Raw genomic sequence first — 24,981 nt, forward strand, 5'->3', positions numbered from 1 at the left:
TGGTTTTATGTTGAGGTCTTTGATCCCCTTGGACTTTTGTTTTGTGCAGGGTGATAAATATGGGTCTATTTGCATTTTTCTACATGTTGCTATCTAGTTAGACCAGCGGCATTTGTTGAAGGTGCTATCTTTTTTCTATTGTATGGTTTAGTCAAAAATCGGGTGTGCATTGGTGTGTGGGTTTATCTCTGGGTCTTTGGTTCAATTCCATTTGATTAACCAGCTTATTTCTATGCCACTGGCATGTAGTTTTTTTTAACATTACTGCCCTGTGGTATAGCTTGAGTTCAGGTATGGAGATACCTCCAGAAAGTTCTATTATTATATAGGATTGTTTTTAGCTACTCTGGAGTTTTTGTTTTTCCATATAGTTTAGAATTGCTCTTTCAAAGTCTGTGAAAAAATGTGTTGGTATTTTGATGGGGATTGTAGTGAATCTGTAGATTGCCTTTTGTAAGATGGCCATTTTTACTATGTTAATACTTCTGATCCATGAGCATGAGAGATCTTTCTATCTTCTGGTATCTTCTTCAATTTCTTTCTTCAGAGACTTGAAATTCTTGTCATACAGGTCTTTGACTTCCTTAGTTAGATTAAACCTAGGTGCTTTATATTATTTTTGGCTATTGTGAAGGGTGTTGTTTCCCTAATTTTTTTCTCAGCCTGGTTGTTGTTTGTATACAGGAGGGCTACTGATTTTTTTTTTAAAAAATAATCTTGTATCTAGCCACTTTTCTGTAGGAGTTTATCAGCTGCAGTAGTTCTCTGGTGGAATTTTTTGGGGGGTCACTTTTGTATACTATCATATCATCTTCAAATAGCAATACTTTAACTTCTTCCTTCTGATTTGTATCCCTTTGATCTCCTTTAGTTGCCTTATTGCTCTAGCTAGAATTTCTAGTACTATTTTGAAGAGCTGTGGAGAGAGTGACCAACTTTGTCTTGTCCCTGATTTTAGTGGGATTGCTTTGAGTTTCTTTCCATTTAGTTTGATTTGTTGGCTATTGGCTTGCTTTATATAGCCTGTATTATGTTTAGGTATGGGCCTTGTATCCCTGATCTCTCCAAGACTTTTATCATGAAGGGTCTTAAATTTTGTCAAAGGCAAATGAGATGATCATGTGATTTTTTTTCTTTCAGTTTGTGGTGGATTACATTGATAGATTTTGTATGTAGAAGCATCCCTGCATCCCAGGGATGAAGCCTACTTAATCATGGTGGATAATATGTTTGATGTGGTCTTGAAATCGGTTTGTAAGTATTGTATTGAATATTTTTGCATCAATATTGATAAGGGAGATAGGTCTGAAATTTTCCTTCTTTGTTGAGTCTTTGTTGGTTTAAGTATCAGGGTAACTGTGCCTTCATAGAATGAGTTTGACAATATTCCTTCTGTTCCTATTTTGTAGAACAGTTTGTGAAGTATTTGTATTATCTCCTCTTTGAAAGTCTGGTAGAATTCTGGGCTAAAACCATCTGGTCCTGGGATTTTTTTGGTTGGGAGACTTTTGATGGCTATTTCTATTTTCTTAAAGGTTATAGGGCTGTTTAAACTGCTTACCTGATCTTGATTTAACTTTGGTAGGTGAAATCTATCAAGAAAATAGTCCATTTCCTTTAGATTTTTCAACTTTGTGGAATACCTGAAGTAAGATTTAATGATTCTTTTGATTTCCTCAGTGTTTGTTATATTCCCCTTTTCATTTCTGATTTTGTTAACTTGGGTACTGTCTATCTTTTAGTTAGTTTGGCTAGGAGCTTGTCTAACTTGTTGATTTTCTCAAAGGACCAAAACTTGGTTTCATTGATTCTTTGTATGGCTCTCTTTGTTTCTAATTTATTGATTTCAGCTATGAGTTTGTTTATTTCCTGCTATCTATTCCTTTTGGGTGTATTTGGTTCTTCTTCTTTTTTTTTTCTTTTCTAAAGCTTTCAGGTGAACTGTTAAGTTAATATGGGATCTCTCTAATTTCTTTATTAAGGCATTAAGTGCTATGAACTTTCCTCTTGGTACTGCTTTCATGGTGTCCCATAAGTTTGGGAAAGTTGTGCTCTCATTTTCATTGAATTCTAGGAAGTCTTTAATTTATTTCTTTATTTCTTCCCTCATGCAGTGACCATTGATCAGGGAGTTTGTTCAGTTTCCATGAAGGTGTTGGCTTTTTGTTGTTTCTGTTGTTGAGGTCTAGCTTTAATCCATGATGATCTGATAAGGAACAATAGATTAATTCAATTTTCATGTATTGATTGAGGTTTGCTTTGTGACTAAGTATATGGTCAATTGTGGGAAAGGTTTCATGTGGTTCTGAGAAAAAAGTATATTCTTTTGTGTTTGGGTGAAAAGTTCTGCAGACATCTAGTTGGTCTGTTTGATTTATGGTCTGTTAGCTTCATTATTTCTCTATTTATTTCTATTATTTCTGTCTCTCAATGATCTGTCCATTGGTGAGAGGGGGATGTTCCACTATTAATGTGTTGGGATTGATATGTGATTTAAGCTTTATAATGGGCTTTTTGTTTGTTTGTTTGTTTTATGAATGCGGGCGTCCTTGTTTTGGGGGCATAGATGTTCAAGATAGTTATGTCCTTTTGGTGGAGTTTCCCTTTCAGGAGAATGAAGTGTCCTTCCCCATCTTTTTTGATTAATTGTTGAAAGTCTTTTTTATCAGATACAACTTCAGCTTGCTTCTTTGGGTCCATTTGCTTGGAAAACATTTTACATCCCTTTACTCTGAGGTAGTGTTTATCTTTGTTGCTGAGGTGTGTTTCTTGAATGCAGCCTAATGTTGGATCCTGTTCCCACAACCATTCTGTTAGCCTGTGTCTTTTTATTGGAGAGCTGAGTGCATTGATGTTGATAGATATTAGTGACCAATGATTGTTAGTTTCTTTTATTGTGGAGTTGGTGGTGATTAGTGTGTGTGTGTGTTTTGGTTTTGATGTTATGAAGTTATTTATATCCTGTTTTCTTGGGTGTAACTGACCTCATTTTTTCCTAGTATCTTCTGTAGGGCTGGGTTGGTGCATAGATATTGTCTAAATTTAGTTTTGTCATGGGATATCTTGTTTTCTCCATGGTGATTGAAAGTTTTGCTGGGTATAGTTTGGCATGCTGGTTTGGCATCTGTGGTCTTTTAATGTCTACAAGAAGTCAGGTGTGATTCTGATAGGTTTACCTTTGTTAGTTGGCTTTTTCCACTTGTCACTTTTAATATTTTTTCTTTGTTTTGTAGATGTAGTATTTTGATTATTATGTGGTGGGAGGAATTTCTTTTCTGGTCTAGTCTATTTGGTATTCTGTAAGCTTCTTGTGTATTTAAGGGCGTCTCTTTTGATTTTCTTGAAAATATTATCTGGACCTTGGAGCCTGGAATCTTCTTTTTCATCTATTCCTATCATTTTTAGGTTTCATCTTTTCATGGTGTCCTTGATTTCTTGGATGGTTTGTGTCAGTAGCTTTTCTGTTTTAATGTCTTTGAGAGATGTATTGATTTCTTCAATTGTATCTCCAATGCCTGAGATTCTTTTCCATCTCTTGTATTCTTTTGGTGATGCTTACCTTTGTGGTTTTCTAAGTTTTTCATCTCCAGGGTTTTCTTTATTGATTCTAAAACTATTTTCAGATCTTGAACAGCTTTATTAATTTTTTTCACCTGTTTGATTGTGTTTTCTTGTCTGGCCTTGATGGTCTCTATTTGTTTGGTTGTATATTCCTATATTTCTTTGAGAGATTTCTTCTTTTCTTCTTTATATGCTTCTAATAATTGTGTAAGCACAGATTTAAGTTCATTTTCCTGTGTTTCAACTGCATTCAAATATCCATTGTTTTGGGGGCTTTTTGGTGGAGTCACGGTGTTCTGATTTTTATTGATCATGTTCTTATGCTGGCCTTTAGCCATCTGGTTGTCTATAGCCTTGGCTTTTGTTCCTTGAACCTGCACTTAATCCTGGATCCGCTTGTGTCTGGAGTCTAGAGTAGTCTTCAGGATGACGAGAGGTCCAGGGGAACACAAATGGGTGCTATCATTTTGAATGCAGCTACACTGGGCCGTGTGTTTCAGAAGGCAGAGAGTGGGCGCAGGTGCCTTGAAGGGCGCCACTCAGGCTCGGGTGTCTTGAGTGGGAAGGGGTATGGGCACAGGTGCCTTGAAGGTTGGGGTGTGGGTACGGGTGCCTTGAAGGGCAGGGCATGGGCATCTCAGGTGGTAGTTGAGGGGGCACAAGCTCCTTGGGTGGAAGGTAGGGGTGGGAGGAATCTACCTCACATGGCACCTGCGGGGGATTGGTTGCCTCAGAAGGCAGCTGAACTGCAGCTTACAGGCCTAGAGACACTGTGCTCCTGGGACTCAGATTTGCCTGGGATCTGCCATCTTAGATCTAGGATCTGTATGATTTTATTGTCCACCTGGTCTCTACAGGGGCATCAGTAGAACTATGGTATAGAGCTTGGGATGCTGCCAGGAATCCAGACGCTGCCCCCAGGGAAGCAGGAGGGATCTGATGTCTGGCTGCTGCAGTGGAGGGTCCCTGGACCTGGGGGCCTGCAGTCTCTTGAGTATGTGGAAAGGGCAAAGACCTTACAGTTTGTGACTCCTGGACCTGGAGACAGCCACAGCGGCGGGGGTCTGCTCATCCCCAACTCCCGGGATGTCCCTCCCGTCTGGGAAGCACCAAAGTCGGTGTTTTGGATCCAGTCGCCCGCGTACTCACCAGTTTCTCAGTCTGAGTTCTTCCGCCCTTAAATACGGTGCACACTGGTCACCGCCATCTTGGAACCGAGTGGTTAGTTTTTATAAGATTAGGATTTGCATTTCTATTCCTGTTAAGTTTAGCCTTAAGACATTGCTATTTTTGATTTTAAGTAATTTTAGTATCAAAATAAAACTTTAGCTCAGAAATACAGTCCATAGGGACACTGGTAGTTTAATTTTTATGGTCTTTTCATAGTGCACCATTACAGGCTATCACAGTTTTTTTTGTATGACTCAGTTTATTAAAATAGCTAAAGTTTAACATATTTAGCAAAGACGAGGAGACTAGACATACATTCTTTTTTTAAATTTTTTATTTTTATTAATGACAGTTTATTCACTTTGTATCCCACCTGTAGTTCCCTTCCTCCCTCCTTCTTCTCCACCCATGTCCTTCTCCCAGTCCACTGATAGGGGAGGTCCTCCTCCCCTTTTTTCTGATCCTAGTCTATCAGGTCTCATCAGAAGTGGCTGCATTGTCTTCCTCTGTGGTCTGGAAAGGCTGCTCCCCGCTCAGGGGGAGGTAGACATACATTCTTAAGTTAGTCGCTGTTAGGCTGTATAGGCCTTAGGTTGGGAGAGACATTCTATGGGTTCTTTATCAGACTGCTTAGGTTTTTGTCTTGCTGAATCATAAGATTTGAATAGTTCAGTTTCTGGTGTTTAGTTTTTGGTGTTCATAGCTCTGGTTCTAATATTTGAGGTTTTTGGCTTTTTCCTTTCCTTTTTTTTAAAGATTACAAAAATCACAATATAAGATATTTCAAAAAATTAAAACTCTATAGCTTTAGAAATTTAAATAGTTTAAAAGTTGTTTTTTTAAAAAAATATTCAGTTTTAATAATCTAAATTTTCTTATAAACTCCCAAATTTTCCTTAAAAAAAAAAAGCTTTTTATTAGCCTAGCAGTGACCACACTGGGTGTTTGGGCGTTCAGTGTGGCCCCAGTCCTTTCTCAGGGTGAGTTTTTAAGAATAAAAACCACGTGTTGGGTTGATGTGTTTCACTTAACAAGAACAGTTAGCCAGAAACAGAACTACAGAAGTAAACAACAACAACAACATTAGTATCAGCACATTTCTCACATGTATAGACTTTGATGGATTAAATCTTGTGTTCATTTTGGCTGGTGGTGCTGTTTATGTGCTGAGTTTTACAGACTTAATGGTACTTCTATTACGGAGTCACTTGTGCCAAGGTCTAGGGGCCTACTAAGGTCTAGGACCTTGTTATAGCTCTCAGTTGTGGATTCCTGTAATAAAAACAAACAAACACCTTTTGTTCTTCAAGAGGGAGGAAACAGGGCATGATTACAATCTGGATGTGGCAAGAAGAAACACCAACAGTGTAAAACAACTCAATGCTCAATCCTATCTGGAATTCATTTATGGTCCGTTGGCTCCCTCAAGGGGCTCGGGTATCTCTCTGGTTCACCCTCTGCACCACATACAGCCTGTCGCTTAGGCTCCATCTGGTTCCATTTTATTGTGGCTGCTGTTCTTGGTGGTCATTATATGTCACTGGTATTTCAAAAACTGCTAGTGTCCTTATTGCATTTGGGCTGTGTTTTTATGATAGTGCCATGTGTCAGCAGCTTTTCGTGACACCAACAGTGTAAAAAAAATTCTCAAAGCTTAATCAATATCTGGGATTCATTTATGATCCTCTGGGCTCCTTCAAGGGAGCATACCAGAGTATCATTAGTAGTGTCAGGGGTTTTCTCTGTCCCACGCGGTGGGTCTCAGGTTGGGCCAGGCATTGGTTGGACCTTCCCTCAATCTCAGCTCTATCGTTATCTCTGTACATCTTGTAGACAGGGTAAGTTTTGAGTTTAAGTATTTGTGGGTGGATTAGTGTTCCCATTCCACCACTAGGAGTCCTGTCTGGTTAGAGGGTGCCCTCTTTCGTCTCCATGACCCCTGACACTAGGAGTCTTGGCTAGAGTACCCCCATATCCTCCTAGAAACCTATACTGCCTTAGCTCTCCAGCTTGTCATAGAGATGCCTCTGCTCACAGTTTCTCTTCTTTCTGTAGGCATTCTGTCCTCTCAACCTGGCTCACTCCAGGTCTGGTCTCTGCCTTCATTTCTCTCTGTGCTTCCTCTCCTACCTGGTTCTCTCTCTTCAACCTCTTCCGTTGTCTCTTCTATTTCTTGGGGTCAATTTTTTTTATAGTTCCTTACAATTAGTCTCTTTTAGTCACTCTCCAAAAAAACAACCAGAAACTCAAGTTTTATAGTAAATAGAAATTTAACTTACAGACTCAAAATGACTCCTGCAGTCAAAATGGGATTAGACTGGTTTCTCAGTTAATTTGGAGGAGAATAACATTATTTTTTATGTCAATGATTCTCAGGTCTTGGGTGACCCCACTGCTGATCACATTGTTCCCCAGGCTAAGATGGTTAACGTTACAGGGGTGACCCCACTGCTGATCACATTGTTCCCCAGGCTAAGATGGTTAACGTTACAGGTCAGCTTGTGGGAATGCCTGCTTGTTTTATGTCAGTTAAGGATTTTCAGCTGTGTTCATATACAGGATCCCAAGTTCTTATGACAATTTTTCATCTTCATCAAGTTGTAGAAATGTCCTGAATGATTGAAATGGAAAGGGATACGCTTGGTGTATAAATTCTTCACAGAGCGTGATTTTTCCTTGAATCTTGTGCCATTCCTCTGAATTGTCCCCGTTGGAGGCACATGGTTTTGCTAAGACAAGTACATCATGAAATACACTGGTCTCATGATGCCAATTTGGACTAGTCTGTTCCTGACCCACAAGCTTCAGATGATACAGAAAAAATTTCACCTGTTCAGGATCTACTGCAGGACCTTGATGGATAAGTACAGCCACGAACATGGAAATTAATTGCTGCTACCCTCTACATTCTAGTTGCTTTTGGAGCACACAGAGTCTCTGGTAGCCTAATGTCAGCTGATGAAAATATCTCAACAAAGCATGTGAGAGCCTGAGGAGTATCTCCTTACCTACTGCCATTTGGGAAAGTTAATCATGTTGAGGTTTCTGATGGTTATGCTTAGTGGGATATTCAGTGCACTTGTCATCTGCACAAACCTAAGCCAAGATTATTGGTTATTGGCTTTCTCTCTGTCATTGGACTTCTCAACTGTGGTCCACAGGAATTTGGGATTTTCCTTTTGATTGTATCGGTAATTGTAATAGCCTTAAAATTCATTTCTTCCTCTATATCTGTTTTGAAGATTGATGTACGTACCATAAAATTAAATAGAAAAGTGGGAGTTGAAGGGAGGAATAGAGTTGGTTTGGTCCAGCTGCCTTGAAATGCATACATAATGATGCTTTTGAGGTCTGAGCCTGTGGCTCTTCAGGAGTGTTGTGTGCTTTTCAGTTCTTGAGAACCCAATGCCTCTCCTCAGGCAGCGAAGAACAGAGACTGCCTGTGCAACTCCTTGTTCTGTAGAATTCAGCAAAGCATGCAAAATGTGGCTGAACATATATTGTCAGACATGAATCTTGTATACCCTGTCTGGCTTGAAAAAACAACCATTATGTTCTGTTTTGATAAGTTTATAAAAAGGCTGACTTCTTGAAATCAAACTTGTCTCCAGCTTTCTGAGAAGAGTCCAGCATGATCCAGTTCATTCCCACTGGGGGTATCAGGAGACACTGGTTTAGTCAGGAAGCACTGGGACGTACAGAGTACCGTGCGGGTGCTCCGGAGCTCTGATGCCAGCTCAAGGAGCAGGTGGGCCTCCTGGAACTGCAACTGCAGCAGCCTCCAAGTGGCTGAGCAGCTCCCTGCTTGGTAGTACCTCTGTAATTGTTTCATTTGTTCATCTTGTAATTGATAGATGGCTTTCCAAGATGCTTTCAGACCCTGCTTCCTTTTGTCGGAGGATTCTTACTGTCGGTACGTATTTTCTATTGTTTCAGGGTGGGAATGTGTAGATTCCTTTTAATGTTGCCAGCCACCTGACGTGGGTACTGAGAACGGAGCTCAGGTCCTCCACAAGAGCAGCATTTGCTCTTCACCACCATGTCATCTTTCCAGCCCTGAGAAATAAAAATGCTCCGTCAGTAGTGGTGCTTCATAAAAGGACCTGATATTGAAGCAGACTTGAATGTATGTGTTTCCTGGTGTGTGCAGGAGAATCCAGAACAGGGCAGGAAAATTCATAGCTAAAGTATGCATTCATCACACTAAAGACAGGCCTCTGTGTCTTCATCATGTTTCCATCTTCTGTAGCTTTCTATCTGTGGCCCTGCGGTTCTGTGTAAAAGGATGCCACCTTGTGGCTTGTGTCTCTTGTGCTGACAGAACATCACTGAGAGATGGTGTAAGACAGCGTGACCATGAATTAAGGTGGCCTTCCCAGGGTGAGACTCCCATTGCACTCTGGATAGGCAAACTTCTGGCATTTCCCCCAAAGTGGGAAACTGTTACACAATCCTGGTAGTAGAGAAGTGTCTCCTCACTCTCTGTTATAGCTGCTGGGGAGCACGTGGATGTGACTGTCCTGTGCATGCACCTCAAGTCCTGTTGATGTCCACGGTCCATGCTGCTGCTGCTGTCCTGTTGCAGCCAGGGCCTGTGTTGATGTCTGTGGCCCTTGTTACCGCCAAAGGCTATGTGGATGTCTGTGGTCTGTGCCAACACCTGAAGCATTGTTACTGTCTGTGAGCTGTGCTCTTGCCGGAAGCATGTTGATGTCTGTGGTCCTGCTGTAGCTGGGGCTGCGTTGATATCTGTGGTCTGTATAGCAACTGAAGACCATGCTGCAGCCGGTGGCTCGCACTGACCCTGGAGTCCATGTGAATGTCTGTGGTCCTTGCTGTCACCAGAAGCCACGTGGAAATCCATCACCCATGCTCCTGCTCACTGTAGAGGGCAAGGAAGCAGCTTTTGAAGCAGCATTGATGATGCAGACCCATAGTTGAGAAAAAGGGATGTAGAAACTTCCATGACAGTGCTCACCATGCTCTCCACTCCAGAAGCAACAGCCTAGGTATGAAGCCATTGAAAAGAAGAACTCTTAAAGGGCGAAAGATTTATACAATCTGTTGAGAAACCAGAGTATAAAAGAGTGGAGATCAGACCTGGGGAGAGAGAGGGAGAAAGGACAGAAGGCCTTCAGTGAAAAGACAAACTGAGGGTGGGGTGTCTCTGTGACAAGCTGGAGACCTTACTCAGGATAGGCTCCTGGGAGGATATGAGGGGATTCAAGCAGAGATTCCTAATAGTGGAGGCCATAGAGACTGAAAAGGACACCCTCTAACTAGACTAGTCTCCTAGTAGAGGGAGGGGAACACCAACACACCTGCAAAAACTTTGACTTAAAATTCACCTTGCTGTCAAGATGTGCAGGGAAAAAGGTAGAGCAGATAGAGCAGAGATTGAGGAATACCCAACCAATGTCTGACCCAACCAAATACCCATACCATGGGAGAGTGCCAACCTCTGACACTATGAATGATACTCTGATAAGCTTCCAGACAGGAGCCTGTCAGAGATGTCCTCTGAGAGACTCTATCCAGCAGTGCCTCAAAACAGATCCTGAAACTCACAGACAAACATGTGACGATGAGTAGAGTCTTGTGGAAAAGTGGGAGGAAAGAGAAAAGGACCTGGAGGTGACAGGAGCTCCATAAGAAGGCCAACAGAGCCAACCAACCAGGACCCAGAGGTACTTGCTGAGAATGAAACATCAACCAAGGACCATGCATGAACTGGACATAGGCCCCCTAATAAGATGTGGCAGATGGGCAGCTTGGCCTCTAGTAAGGGAAGACGGGGCTGCATTGGACATGGACTCACTTGCCAGCTTTTTGATCACTTCCACCTGGTAGAGCTGCCTTACCAGGGCACAGGGGAAGAGGACATGCTCAGTCCTGATGAAACTTGAACTGGGGTGGATGGGAAAGGGAGCTCCTCTTTGCTGAGGAATAGGTAAGGGTGGAGGGTGGAGGAAGGGTAGGTAGGACTGGGAGGGGAGGAGGGATGGGGCTACAACCAGGATGTAAAGTGAATAAAAAATAAATAAAAATTTAAAAAGACCTCTTAAAATTGTAATAAATATGCTGAAGTGTAGATCTCTACAATTCATGGCTTTTGGTAGGGGTTGCAGATGGGAAAACACTCAGTTCCTTAAGGGCTGGCTACTAGGAGCTTGAACATGCTCCAGTGAGTATATTGGCAACACAAATTGGACTTGTTTCTTTCTTCTCCCTCTTCTTCCTCTGGGTCATCCTCTACCCCCTCCTTTTCTTTTTGGGGGGTGTGGTCACAAGAATGCAGGGCAGATCTGGGAGCACTGGGGGGGTGAACGTGCTTGAGATGCATTATGTGAAATCCCCAAATAATCAATCAAAATGTGTTGGAAAAATTATGCATTGTATGTGTCTGTGTTGCATGTATGTGAGTGTGAACACGCATGTGCCACAATTGTGCATGTTTCTACAGCTGATTTTCACCTTTGCTCTTGAGGCAGGCTCTGTCTTATTTTTGCCACTTCTGAGTGCTTCTGGCTACTTGCCCATGAACTTGTGGGTAGTTCTCCTATCTCTGCTTCCTAATTCATGGTAGGGGTGTTGGGATTACACAGGCAAACCTCTGCATCTGACTTTTGAATGTGGCTCCTGAAGACTAATCTCAGTTTACCATGTTTGTATCGCAAGGGCTTTACCTGCTGAGCAATCCTGTCAGCCCAGCTGCTGGTTGTTATTGTTCTACTTAAAAAGTACAGCTTTTAAAAAACCTGAGCCCAGGGGGTCCTGCAGAGACCAGCGCACCAACCAAGGACTGTGCATGTAGTGGACCTAGACCCCCTGCTCAGATGTAGCCAACTGGCATCTCAGTCTCCAGTGGGTTCCTGAGTAAGGGGAGCAGGGGCTGCCTCTGTCATGAGACATGTCTGCTCTTTGATTATTTATTTGCCCCGGGAGATGTGGCTTGGCCAGACCACAGACCTGGCAAGTCCTGATGAGACTTGATAAGCTATGGGAAGATGGCAGAGGAGAACTTCCCCTTTCAGTGGACTAGGGGAAGGGGATGTGGGGATGGGAGAGGGAGGGTGGGACTGGGAGGAGTTGAGGAAGGGGGCTTCAATCAGGATATGTAATGAATAAATTGTAAAAAATAAGTACAGTTATTTATGTGTAAGTGTGTGAGTTTGTTTGCATGCCTGTGTGTGTGCATGTGTGCATGCATGTCCATGTGTGTATTTGTGCATATGTGTCTGTGTGTATGTATGTATTTGCTTTCTACAGTACACATGTGGGGGTTGGAGGACAACAAGTGGCAATCAGCTCCTCCCTTCCACAATGTGGCTCTTGGGTATCAAACTCAGATTGTCCGGTTTGGTGGCAAGTGCCTTATTTACCTGCTGAACATCTTGCTGGCCATTAATGGATGATTTAAAGCAGTTTTCCTGCAGATGTCTGTGTCTTGCTTTGGAACACTAAACAGCAGGAAGGCAGTGATGTTTTTATGCAGCATATATAACATGGCTGGACATGAATAAAAACTGGTCCAGATAAAAGAGAACCAGAATTAAGAGATATAAACCAACCGTAGAAAATGGGAACACAGTGATATAAATCCCGGGCTTGTTTGCCCGGTGTGTGATCCCTTTCATGTTGACATCATCTCAGGGATCAGGGATGGAATTTGGTGAGCGTGTAAACAGTGTGTGCCAATAAGCATGTGTTAGAGGAGATTAACAGAGAAGGCCAGAAACCAGCCGGTTTAGACAGATAAGGAGGCGTGATACAATAGAATAATGACATGCTTAAAAATTAGAGGTATAAAAATCCAAAGCTCGGACCGAACGAAGAAGCCCTCTTCCTCGAGAAGTCTCTCATGAGCAGCGGAATATACTGATGCTCTGAGGAGAGCTTCCTGTCACCCTGCAGCTTGGAACCAATTGAAAAGCTTACTTATCTGCGAGGCCGAATTCTCACCTTACCCTGGAAGCCCAGGAGCTGCCCCAGCCTTAGAATCCCAGAAAATAGGAAGTGTTGTGAGTCTATACCTTTGGGCCGTCATCAGCCACAACAGAGCCTCCTGTCCATGAGTCCAGGAGAGATACCCCACTATGAACACATTGGCTCATAGTGATTGGATGTGTGTTAGCTGGATTGATGTTATTAAAGTGCTTTTGTTAAACTGAAAACAAAGCCTTTAGCATAATCTATCCTGGCCGGCATCCCACTCCGGGATTGGCAGTGGTGTGCTGTGACACAAGGAATGGGAAGTGCATTGCTCACGCTAGCCAGACTCTTGTTGAATCGGGTTCATGCTGTATCATACGGTTGAAGTGTCAGGCCATTAGGACCACACAATCCACATCAGACATCTTCTTGGTAGCCACAGTTGCTGGGATGTGAAAGTGTGTGTAATCCTGGTGTTTGTGGAAGTTCTAGTCTCAGATTCTCCTTGGTGGGTTAGGTAAGATTTCCCCGTCTATCTTTCCAGAGCAGAGTTCTCTGTCTCTTATTGGCTTGGGTGGAGTTCTTAGAGACAGGTCAGGTGACTGTCAGGCATACTCTGGAACAAGAGAGAGGGTAGAGGCAGCTGTCAGTAAATCCAGATCCTGTGCTCTTCACACAGGTTCTGAACTTACTTCGTCAAGGCAGCTGCCCCCAGGGCGCTCTGGAGCATCTGGGTGATGCTGGCAGGACTGCTCACATTCTTACTGGAATTCTTTGCGTGGCTTGTGGTCCAGCAGCTTCTCACTGTTGATATCCCACCTACCTTGAAGCATCCGGCCAAGTTACTGTTTTTGCATTGCATGTTGCAGTACCTGATAGCTTTGGCGAGTCTTCCCCTGGGCCCCACCATGAGTGCTCTTTGTACCCAACTCTTCTCCTCTCATTTCCTCTTCTCTTTCTCTAGAGTCTCATACCACTAAGTTGAGGCAGTCTCTTGTATCCTACCTCTCACTCCCCCATCTCTTTTCCTCCCCTTTTTATTTTCTATGCATTTCCTCTACTTCCTTCCTCCCTTTCTTCTTTACTCCCCTCTTCCACTTTATGCTTTTCTTTTCCACTGAGGTAGGATCTCACAATGTAGTCTAGCCTGGACCTGGCCTTGTACTGGTCTTGTTATTCCTGAGAGCTAGAATTACAGGGTACACCACTAGCTTTATCTAGGAAGCTCTTTTCTGAGGACCAAAAAAATGATTTCAGACCTAGGTGCTGCCCAGTAAAGCCTGATAGATGTAAAACCACCTTCAGCCACAGCCTCCCCTTCCCTTGTTTCCACAAGGATGGAGTGATTACTTCCATCTGTGTCAGACCCCGAGGGCAAAGGATGATTTATTGAGCTTTGTCCTGAGCACAGATGAGGTCCTGTCAGATAACGTCCATGTGATGGACTGGACAGTGTGTTCTGAGATGGCTTTCTGGGCTGGAAACTGGGGACAGGGATCAGCATATGCTGATAGGTACAGCAGATGTGGGGAACATAGTTTGGCCTCCTGTGAGAAGTAGGCAATTGGATGGGGTCCTGTTGCCCCAGTTCTGAGTCGAAGTCTGGTAGTGACCAGAAAGTTCACAGTGATCACTCAGAGGACAGCTGAGGAAGAGGTACAAAGGAAAAGGTGATGGATGTTCAGCCAGGCTGTTTGAGATGGCTGCTGTGTTCTCACTGTCTCAAGTGTCCCTTGGTTAACTTGTCTGTGCGTCAGAGTCCTCATCTGAAATGAAGTAATGATAAGTGAAACACCAGGCTGGTGATAGCATTAGATGGCCCTTGACAAAGCTCATAGGATTTGATAAGTGATGAGAACATATAGTCCCATCCTATGAAGATTTTTTTTTTCACCATGGACAAGGGGGACACTTTAATGAAATAAGCAAGGTGAAGGGACACGGGGTAATTTAAGCAACTAGCACTACAAATGAGGCTCTTGGGTTTCTCCAAAGGTACAAAAACATGTGGATCTTTCTAACCTTACTGCTTCACCTTAAAATAGTTTCTAAGCTAGCTGGGGTGGTGGTGCACATCTTTAATCCCAGCACTCAGGAAGCAGAGACAGGCAGATTACTGTGAGTTCAAGGGCAGCTTGGTGAGTTCAGGACAGCCAAGGCTACACAGAGAAACCTTGTCTAGGAAAAACAAACAAACAAACAAACAAACAAACAAACAAACCCAAACAAAAAGTCCCCAATTTAAGCAGCTGTGATGCTCGCTTGCTACATGAGCTCGCAGGAGATGTAGAGTTGAGTCTAGGGTTGACTCTGCAGCCTGTGTTCTGTGTGGAGACACTGCCTGGTCTCTGTAGCCCAGAGCGCCCATGCACCCTGCTTCTGAGGATGGCAAACATGAAGAAATCCAAGGGGTGAGTGTTCACATGTCCCTAGATAGAGAAAGGAGAGACAGGAAGTCTGTGGAGGAGAAAGGATTAGCTGGTCAGTGCTCTATGGTCCCCAGAAGAGAAGCTTAGCCTATCTGTGTAGCCTCAACAGTAACAACAAAAGAATACTTACTTATTCTTTGAAAGTTTCACACAAGGCATTGCATTGTTCAAAAAATTTGGACAGTCACTTATGATTTGTTGTAGAGGTGGAGGACAGAGTCACATGACATGCATGCAGTTACTGTCACCAGAAAACTCTGGCTCAGTGGAAGGGGGACATTTGAGTCATTCTACGCTTGCAATAGCATCGTAAATGCTTTCTAATGGAGTCTGGGTAGGATAGTGATGGCTTCCAAGGAAGAAGCAGCCACTAGTGAGGAGGAGGGTACTTTTCTCAGGTTTTGGATGTTCATGCCACTTGGAGCCTTCTGCAGCTTGCCAGGTCAGAGAGCCCAACTCGGCACCTCTGCTCACAGTCCCCTCCCCTCCTCCAGCAGCTGAGGACTGCCTCCAGAAAGCATTCCAGGCCCACAGTTTTTAGAAATGTGATTTTTTTTCCTTGCCTCTTGAGTCTCATGTGTCTCCTGCTCGCTGTGTAGGGAATGTTTCCATACACAAACTGCACAACTCCCCACCTCTTCCTCTGCCTTTTCCTTCCATTCTTCCTGCTTTCTTCTTTCCGAGTCTTTCTTCATCAAAGTTCTCTGATCCTCAGAGGGGCTGATAATATATGTCTATCTCCAAGCCACTGAACTACAGCAACAGCTGCTTGTTCTTAGGAGTTTCATTGGTGGTTGGTGGTCCTCTATGATACACCACCCACTGCAAAAGTTCTGCAGCAATGATCGATGGCTTCACACTCAAATGTTCAGTAGGCGGTTTGATAAGCATATTAAATCTATTGAGGAAAACAGTATCTGGGGCTTCCCCTCTGGGAACTACGCTCTCCCTCGCCTTTGGCTTACGGTACCAGACATAAACTCCTGGTGGACTTGGCTTTATATGTTCTTGATTTTCCCACAATTAGTCATGCCTCTATTTCAGAAGCAGGTACACTTGCCTGGCATTTGGTACTGTAGCAAGCATGGACCATACCTGAGCAGGCCTTTTGGTGACATCTCCCCCAGCAGCCCACGTAGCATATTTTTATTACTATGAAAATAGCCAGTGAGTTGGCAACTTCCACCTATGCCCCAGTTTTATTTCTCCATGTACAGCAACCAGACCACATGGTGTCTTTAGCAATAGCCTCCCATCTAGGCCTGGCATGCATCCCACACCAGCTGCAAGAGCCTTCATGTTTTATGGAGCCTCGCATGCCTTCCTGGCCAGCAACTTGTAGGGAGTCAACACATCTCTGGCACCTGTGGCTTTTAATTTAGCTAACTTATGGCCTCTGGGAGCGCCCTTTTCACCTCAGCAGGTTTTATCTTGTACTTTAACTCTTTAACTATTGTTTTAATGATCTAATAAAAAAAAATTTCACCCAGGCTCAGTTGTGATGCAAAGACCCTGCTGTCTGAGGTTGCGGTCCTCCCAGTTCAGATAGTCATTCTGAGCTAGGGGTTCAGTGCAGAATTCACCCTCTGCAGCAAGGCCTCCTACTCTCTGCCCGGCTCCGTCTGGGGAGTGTCTTTAGACACAGATGCCCTTTACCACATTTGATATATGGCCTTTGACACAGTTCCCTGCTAGCTCTCCCTTCCCTTTGCCTATAGGATAATTAGGTATGTGTTTCTGTTGATATGATAGGAGCATGCTATTTAATGCAAATCAAACATCCTTGAAGTGTCTAGTTCTAACCAATTATGGACACCTATCCTTGGAGCCCCCACCCACCCCTCAAGGGATATATAGCTTTTGCTCTCTGGAATTAAAGTCTGTCTCCCTGAAGTGGATCCCAGCATGGTCATTCTCTGTTGTGTGAGACAGTCTTCCAAGACCTGCATCTTGCTTTCTGCTCTTCCTGCCTTTGTGGGCTTATGGCCAACAGCCCCCTACGGGAGGAGGAGAATCACAAATTTGGCTGTATGATGCGTGGGCCTGTCATTGAACCTGCTCGTATTTACTCCAGCTTGGCATGCCAGTTTGTGGAATGATTACCCTTGTGTGAGATGCTTCCTGGAGGCTTTGATAGCTATTTCCTTGGAAATGCTTTCAGGAAGCCTGTGGTGATGTTCACAGGGGCACATCTGCACCAATCCCTGACCTTTGTAGGCTCTCTAAGGTATACTTAGTAGTGTTGTATGTGCCTCGTTCTGATACACTTTGAGGACTGATCTCTCATCCTTCATCCTCATTTCTTTAGATGCTCCTATATGTCATTTAGATGCTTTTCTAAATTTGTAGACCACCAAGAGAATAGCAATCTGTCACCTATAAAATGGAGTGTTTTTTCAAGAGCTGGGTGGGGTAATAAAGCATGGTCCTGGATCTAGTAGATAGAAAATGTTCTATTGCTTGCCTCAATTATCTGGCTCTCACATTCTGAGATCTCTGTCCACTTTCTCACCTCTGTGGCCTTGGTGGGACCGCCTCAAGCTGTTTGGTTTAGCCTGGGACAAGGAGGAATGGCTGTACCCATTCTTGGGGTTTGTGATACCCTAGAGCAACGGTACCAGCACTGGGCCATCTTATGTCATGTGTTAATAGAAAAGGCAAGTGTGCCTATGCTCATAAGAGAAAATCCAGCTGAGGTCACCCCTCAGGAGCCTGTTGTGAAGATCCTTATCCCAGTCATCCCATGCAGGACTTAATTAACACATGAGCACACCACATCATGACCACTTTAGAGGCCCATCTCTTAACCCAGACCCTGGCAGTGGAATTCGAATGTGAGTTTTGAGGGAGGCCAGCACCTCAACATCAGCAATGTCATTATTCAGTCAGGAGAGAAACATTTGGGCACTCTCTCCTATCTGACAAGAATTTACAGCCATTTAAGTCCTCATGACTCCTTTGCTCATGTGTGAAGCAAGTGAGAAAGGAGCACACCTGAGCAATGCTCAGTGGCTTCAGTGTGTACATGCCCACCTCACACCCACCCGTGACTCCCTTTCTGTCCTTTGCCTACTACAGGGGAACATACTAGAGAAACTGAGAATATGTGCCATGCCCAGATTTCTACAGTTTCTCCAAGGCCTAATCCTGATAAAGAAGGATCCTAACGTGTTGGTGACTGACATGCATTTTGGGACAGTCCCCGTGAGGCTGTTCAAGCCCAAGGAAGTGTCTTCCAAAGCCCAGCGAGGTATCGTCTTCTATCATGGAGGAGGTTCACTTGTTGGAAGGCTGGGTTAGGAGCTTCCCTGTATGGTGGGGAGGAAGGTCCTCTGCAAAGGTAGAGCCATGCACATATTCTCATGAGGACTTGTGAGGAGGGTGGTACTGCAGTAGAAGCTGGAGTCTGTTAAAGAGAGGTTGGGTCCAGAGCTTGGGGCTCACCTCAGTCAGTGGGTCATGGCTTATACAGTGTTTTCTATTTTGGTCTAAGTCTAGCTTGAGATAGTAATGTAGGGCTGTCCTGGCACTGGATTTGATTTCTTCCTTGTGACTTCCTCCCCAGTCATAGCACTGGCCGTTTCTGTCCTTTCACAGCACTCTCAAATTCGGGCCCTTTCCTCAGTGTTGGTGGCACATGATGGGGAAAATCCATTTATTTCATCCTCTTTGTTGTTGAACCTAAAGAGTCGTGTGCTGCCTCCACCTCTATTTCCTTCAGTGTTCTCTTCCTGCCAGAAGGGCCCTCCCAGACACACCTCAGAGCTTGCCACTGCTACACTGCTGCCTCTCCCAGGCTCCTTGATGCCTTCTCTAATCTTGTCGCTTATATCTCTTCCTGCCGTCTACTTGCTATAGCCACTGAACTTCTCTGATCCTCTGCCAGAAGCCAGCTATGCAAGAATGGGCCTGAGGCAAGCAAGTGAGCTTCTAGGAGGCAGCCTACAATATTTTCACAGCTACGATGAGTAAGCACTGGTGAGGCAGGGCTCTCGGGATTTTGTCTCCAGATTGTTTCCTGCTGCTTATATGCCTTATCATGCTTGCCATTACTGTGTTTCTCATATATCTGGCAGGATATAGAGCAATTCTCACTGCCTGTGCTGTGGTGTGTTTGCTTCACCCCGTTGGGCAGATTTTCTGCAGATCATATTGAAGATGTAATAATGATGTTTAGATGAATTGATGATTTTATACTTCCTGATAATGATATGATAGGAGTTCTGATTTGATTCCAATGATTTTAAACGCCCCTGAAGAAGAGCAAAAACTGCTAGGGACTCAGTGATTCTTCACGTATCACTGAGGCATGAACTGCACTAGGGAGAAGACAAACAGGAAGTAGATTTAGGTCCAAAGTAAACTTTCCTATAGGTCAAGTCTCAGTGTACACTAGGACAAATAAAAATTGCTGCTTTAAATTTTCAGTGAACTCATAGATAGCTGAAACACCATTAATTCGATGCAGTCTTGACAGAAAGACATGTAAACAAAGTAACCCCTTGGACTCTGAACCTTAAACCATGTCATGAAATACTGTTGTTCTGGATTTACAATGAACTGTGGAATGGAATCACAGATAGATAATGCTTAGACAAGTGATCGAGAATCCTGATGTAACTACATTCTATCTGTTTTTGTGATAATTGTTTTTACGGCCATTTTTCTTCTGACTGTATTAGATGGCATTTAAGGACAAATGCAAAGAATAAAGTATGTGTGCGTGCGCTAGATCCTGCTGTCAGATCTTGCTCTATCCACCACCAACTGTCTAATTGTCTGTATATATCTTCTATATGTAAGTATATATGTATTTTTAGTTGTATGTCTGTCTGTATGTGCATGTATGGGGGCTCTCTTGTCTTGTCCATTGATGTGTGTATGAGTGTGTACATGTCTGCATGTTTATCTGTGTGTATGTACAAGCCGAGACAGTAGAAGTGGGTGCAACAGCTGGCTAGGATTCCCCCAAGGGCTGCCTAGCTTTCTTGCCAACTCACTAGGAGTTAAACTCAGAGCCACTAGCAGATTGGTAGGTTTGCACTCTGTGTAAAAGAGCCAAGAAATTTCTATTGGCTCAAGCAGTCTTTTTTTTTTTTTTTTTTTTTACAGTCTGCTGTTATTCATCAGGAGGCACCAGCTAGAGAAAGCAGCTCTGGCTGCAGGAGAGTAAAAGAGCCTGGATAGTTCAGTCTTCAAGGCATCAGACTTTCAGACTGAAGGTTCAGGGTTCAAGTCCCAGCTCTCTGGCCTCATTCATTGATTCTACATCCACCTGCTTCAGTTTTTCCCCTGGACTAATCCAATCTGGGCTTTGATAATCTTCAGAGAGGAGATGTCATCTCTGGGTCCATGAAGCAGCTGCTGTCCCTGGGGCTGTGGTGGAAAGTGCTTGGTTCTTGTCATAAGAGCATACCAGTGGGTCTTCTCTTGCAGACAGCTATCATGGCCTGTGCAGCTTCGTGGCCTGTGAGACTCAGTGGTGCTGTTGGTAGGATGAAAGGCCTGATAGAATTGGTAACTTATTAGTAGAAGTGAGTGTTAGGTAATCATCTTTTTTTGACTGGAAACCAAAGAAGGTGGCTCTTATCTCACAGACTCTCTTGCACTCACACCCTACTCAGTCCCTGTCAACTAGCAGAAGGCTGCCTAGATTCCTGTTGCTTGTAGTGCATGAAGTAGTGGCAGTAGAGAGAGTATGAGGCTACTGAGCTCTGTGCTCCTATGCAGAGTTACTTAGCCATAAAGTAAATAATCGTGAAGGACACACTGTGTCATGAAGGAACCTAGGTAGTGTAAACTCGATGGTAAGACCTTAGTAAAAACTTTATATAGTGGCTGAAATTTATTTGTAAAGTTAATTAAAACCAAAAGACTGCATTCTAGAACTACACCTAATTCCATGAGACACTGAAGGAAGACAGGGATGATGGACACATACCTTAGCTTGGCCCCACTCTTAGTAGGGCATGGCATTGAAATTATGTAATGTTGTGGGGGTGGTCAGAGCAGGCTGAAGGTCAAGTTGAAGAAGGAGGTTTCTGGGGTGATACTTTGGAAGGCTTCCATTGTTCTTGACATGCTTGTAACAGAGAGTTTTGGTTTCTGTGTAAACTCAGTTATGCTATGTAAATATGTTTTTGTTTTAATCCCAAGTGTGGGATTTCAGCTGGGCGGTAGTTTGTCCACAGCTGTTAATTGTCTCGTGTAGGATGCAGCTTTTGTCAGCCAGTAACTGCCTGCCTTGTGTGGCACGGAGAAGGGCGTGATCTAGGGCTCCGAGGATATAAATCCGAGAGCCCAGAAAGAGAAGGTGTGGAGTAAAGTTTTGGTATGTGGCATGTGGTGTGTGGTGTGGTGTGTGGCATGAAGCAGTTTGGAGAGACCTGAGAGACAGACTGTATGGTGGTTTGGAGCAGACAGACAGACAGACAGACAGACAGACAGACAGACAGACAGAAATGTTTCAATGTAGTGGCTTGGAGGAGACCACTGGCTGCAGTTGCTGTTGATGGAGATTGGTATAGAGCCCCAAAAGAACCCATTGACCCTAATGAGCCAGGAGAAGCAAAGAGTTCTGTGTCCCTCCCCCCCACTAACCTTCTTTCTCTCCTACTTAGGGTTGAGGGGGTTGGTGGAAGGGAAGTAGAGGCCTAAACACCCCAAGTAAAGTAGACTTTCAAAATGAGCACTATGCATGCTCTCATCTCCACCACTGTATTTGTTAGTGTTTCCTGCAGTTTCTGCAAGTCTGCCACTGTTGCCATAACAGCCTCTGGCTGCGCCTTTGCCTGGCATCCACCTGTGGTTGTCATGGCTCTGACTCCACTGGCGTCACCCTATCCTACTTGCACAGCTCTGCCTCTGCTACTGTTCTGCTGCCACAGATTTGATGTTACCATTGCCACTGTTTCTACCAGCTCAACTAAAAGACCTTCCCCACCAAAATAGGTGAGAAAAGACCCTGAGAGTGGTTGGCAGTCATTTTCCCAGTGCTCAACTCATGCTCAATACCTCAGGGTGAGTCCAGGAAGAGATGGGGGCCAGCAAAGTTCCAGTGGCCTTCTCTGGAGCTTCGTTGGGTTTTTCACTTTACATCCTGATTGCAGCTTCCCCCGCCCCATCTCCTTCTAGTCCTTCCCTCTCACATCTTTTCTCCCATTCCTTTGGCTTCCCATGTATGTCAACCCTCTTCTTCATATCAAGCTGTAGTAGGACTAGGTGCATCTTTTCCTATTGAGGCTAGACAAGGCAGCCAAGTTAGGGGAAGGGGATCCAAAGACAGGCAGTAGAGTCAGAACCAGCCCCTGCTCCTTCTGTTAGGGCTCCCACATGAAGGCTAAGCTGTGCATCTGTTACATATGTGTAGGGGGCCTAGGTCAATCCTATGCAGGCTCCTTGATTGGTGGTTCAGTTTCTGTGAGCACTATGGGCCCAAATTAGTTGATTCTGGCACTTTTCTTGTGGTGTCCTTGACCTCTCTGACTCCCTCAATCCTTCCTCACCCCTTCCACAAAACTCCCCAAGCTGAGCCTATTGTTTGGCTGTGGGTCTCTGCATATGTTTCCATCAGCTGTTGAGTGAAGCCTCTCAGAGGACAGTTATGCTAGGCTTCTGTCTGTAAGCATAGCAGAATATCATTAATAGTACCAGGGGTGGCCTCTCTCTTCTCTCTGTTCTCTCTCTCTCTCTCTCTCTCTCTCTCTCTCTCTCTCTCTCTCTCTCTCTCTCGGCATGGGTCTCAAGCTGGACCATTCTTTGGTTGGCCCTTCCCTCAATTTCTGCTCCCTCTTTATGCCTGCACATCTTGCAGGCAGGACAACTTGTGGGTTGAAGGTTTTGTGGCTGGGTTGGTGTCCATATCCCTTTACTGGAAGTCTTGCCTGGTTGCAGGAGGTGGCCGTTTCAGGTTCCATGTCCCCTATTGCTAGTAGACTGTGGGTCACTCTCATAGATTCCTGGGAGTTTTCATTGTTCTAGATTTCTAGCTTGTCTCAGAGATGCCCCTACCAACCCAGCTGTCTCTGCCAGTACTTTTTCTCCTTGTTCTGTCCACGCTGATACCTCCTATTCCTAGCCTCATCCTATCTCCCACCCGCCTCCCTCCCTCCACCCACCTAGAAGGTCTATTTTTCTTTCAGTAATATTCAAGCATCCCCCCTTGAGCCTTCCTTGTTATTTACCTTTTTTGGGTCTATGGATTGTAGCCTGGTTATCCTGTAGTTTATGGCTAATATTTACTTATAAGTGAGTACATACCATGTTTGTCTTTCTGGGTCGGGATTACCTCACTTAGGATGATCTTTTCTAGTTCTATCTGTTTGCTTGATAATTTCATGATGTCGTTGTTTTTAATGGCTGAGTAATACTTCATTGTGTAAATGTATCACATTTTCTTTACCCATTCTTCAGTTGAGGAGCATCTAGCCTGTATACAGTTTCTGTCTACTATGAATAAAGCTGCTATGAACATAGTTGAGAAAGTGTCCTTGTGGTGTGGTGGAGCATCTTTTGGGTGTATCCCCAGGGGTGGTGGTATATCTGGGTCTTAGGGGAGAAATATTCCTATTTTTTTTAAGAATTGATTTTCCAGATTGATTTTCAACAGTGGTTGTACAAGTTTTCACTCCCACTAGCAATGGAGGAATGTTCCTCTTGTTCCACATATTTGACAACATGAGCTATCACTTGAATTTTGATCTTAGCTGTCTGACAGGTGAAAGATGGAATCTCAGAGTCGTTTTGTTTTGCATTTCCCTGATGACTAAGGATGTTGAACATTTCTTTAAGTGTTTCTAGGCCATTAGAATTTCCTCTATAGAAAATTTTAATCTGTTTAGATATGTACCCCATTTTTAATGAGATTTACTTGGTTTGTTGATGTCTAATTTCTTGAGTTCTTTACATATTTTGGATATCAGCCCTTTGTCAGATGTAGGGTTGGTGAAGGTGATCATTTCCCATTCTGTAAGCTGCCATTTTGTTCTTTTAATGGTATTCTTTGCCTTACAGAATCTTTTCAGTTTCATGAGACCCCACTTCTTAATTGTTGATCGTAGTGCCTGCACTCTTGGTGTTCTGTTCAGGAAGTTGTCTCCTATGCCAATACATTCAAAACTATTCCTTGCTTTCTCTTCTATAAGATTTAATATAACTGGTTTTATGTTGAGGTCTTTGATTTACTTGGACTTGAGTTTTGTGCTGATAGATATGGATCTATTTTCACTCTACATGCAGACCTCCAGGTAGATAAGCACCATTTGTTGAAGATGCTTTCATTTTTCATTATATATATATGCATGTATTTCTATGTTTTTTTTTGTCAAAAATAAAGTGTCTATAGATGTGTGGGTTTACATCTAGGTTTTCAGCTTGATTCCATTGATCAACCTGTTTGTTTTTTTGCAATACTGTGTGGTTTTTATTACTATAGCTTTGTAGTACAGCTTGAGATCAGGGATGGTGGTACCTTCAAAAGTTCATGTTCTTTTATTGTACATGCTTATTTTTGCTATCCTGTGTTTTTTTTCCTTATGAAGTTGAATATTGTTTTTTCAAGGCCTGTAAAAAGTTGTCTTGGAATTTTGATGATAATTGCCTTGCATCTGTAGATTGTTTTTGGTAAGATGGCCATTTTTTACTATTTTTATGCTATTCATCCATAAGCACAAGATATCTTCTGGTATCTTCTTCAATTTCTTTCTTCAAAGACTTGAAGTTATTGTCATGCAGGTCTTTTCACTTGCTTGGTTATATATACCAAGATATTTTATATGATTTTTTGCTATCGCGAGGGGTGTTGTTTTCATAATTTCTTTCTCAGCCTGTTTATCATTTATACACAGGAGGGCTGTTGATTCTTGAGTCAATTTTGTATCCAGCCACTTTG

At 43.5% G+C, this 24,981-nt stretch overlaps 1 pseudogene; it reads left to right on the plus strand.

Annotated features, from left to right (window-relative positions):
* The window catches only part of LOC110539425 (arylacetamide deacetylase-like 4), a 53,464-nt pseudogene that overhangs the window by 11,861 nt on the left and 16,622 nt on the right, over positions 1-24,981 (plus strand).

Source organism: Meriones unguiculatus, chromosome 3 (assembly GCF_030254825.1).
Source record: "Meriones unguiculatus strain TT.TT164.6M chromosome 3, Bangor_MerUng_6.1, whole genome shotgun sequence".
NCBI classification, from domain to species: domain Eukaryota; kingdom Metazoa; phylum Chordata; class Mammalia; order Rodentia; family Muridae; genus Meriones; species Meriones unguiculatus.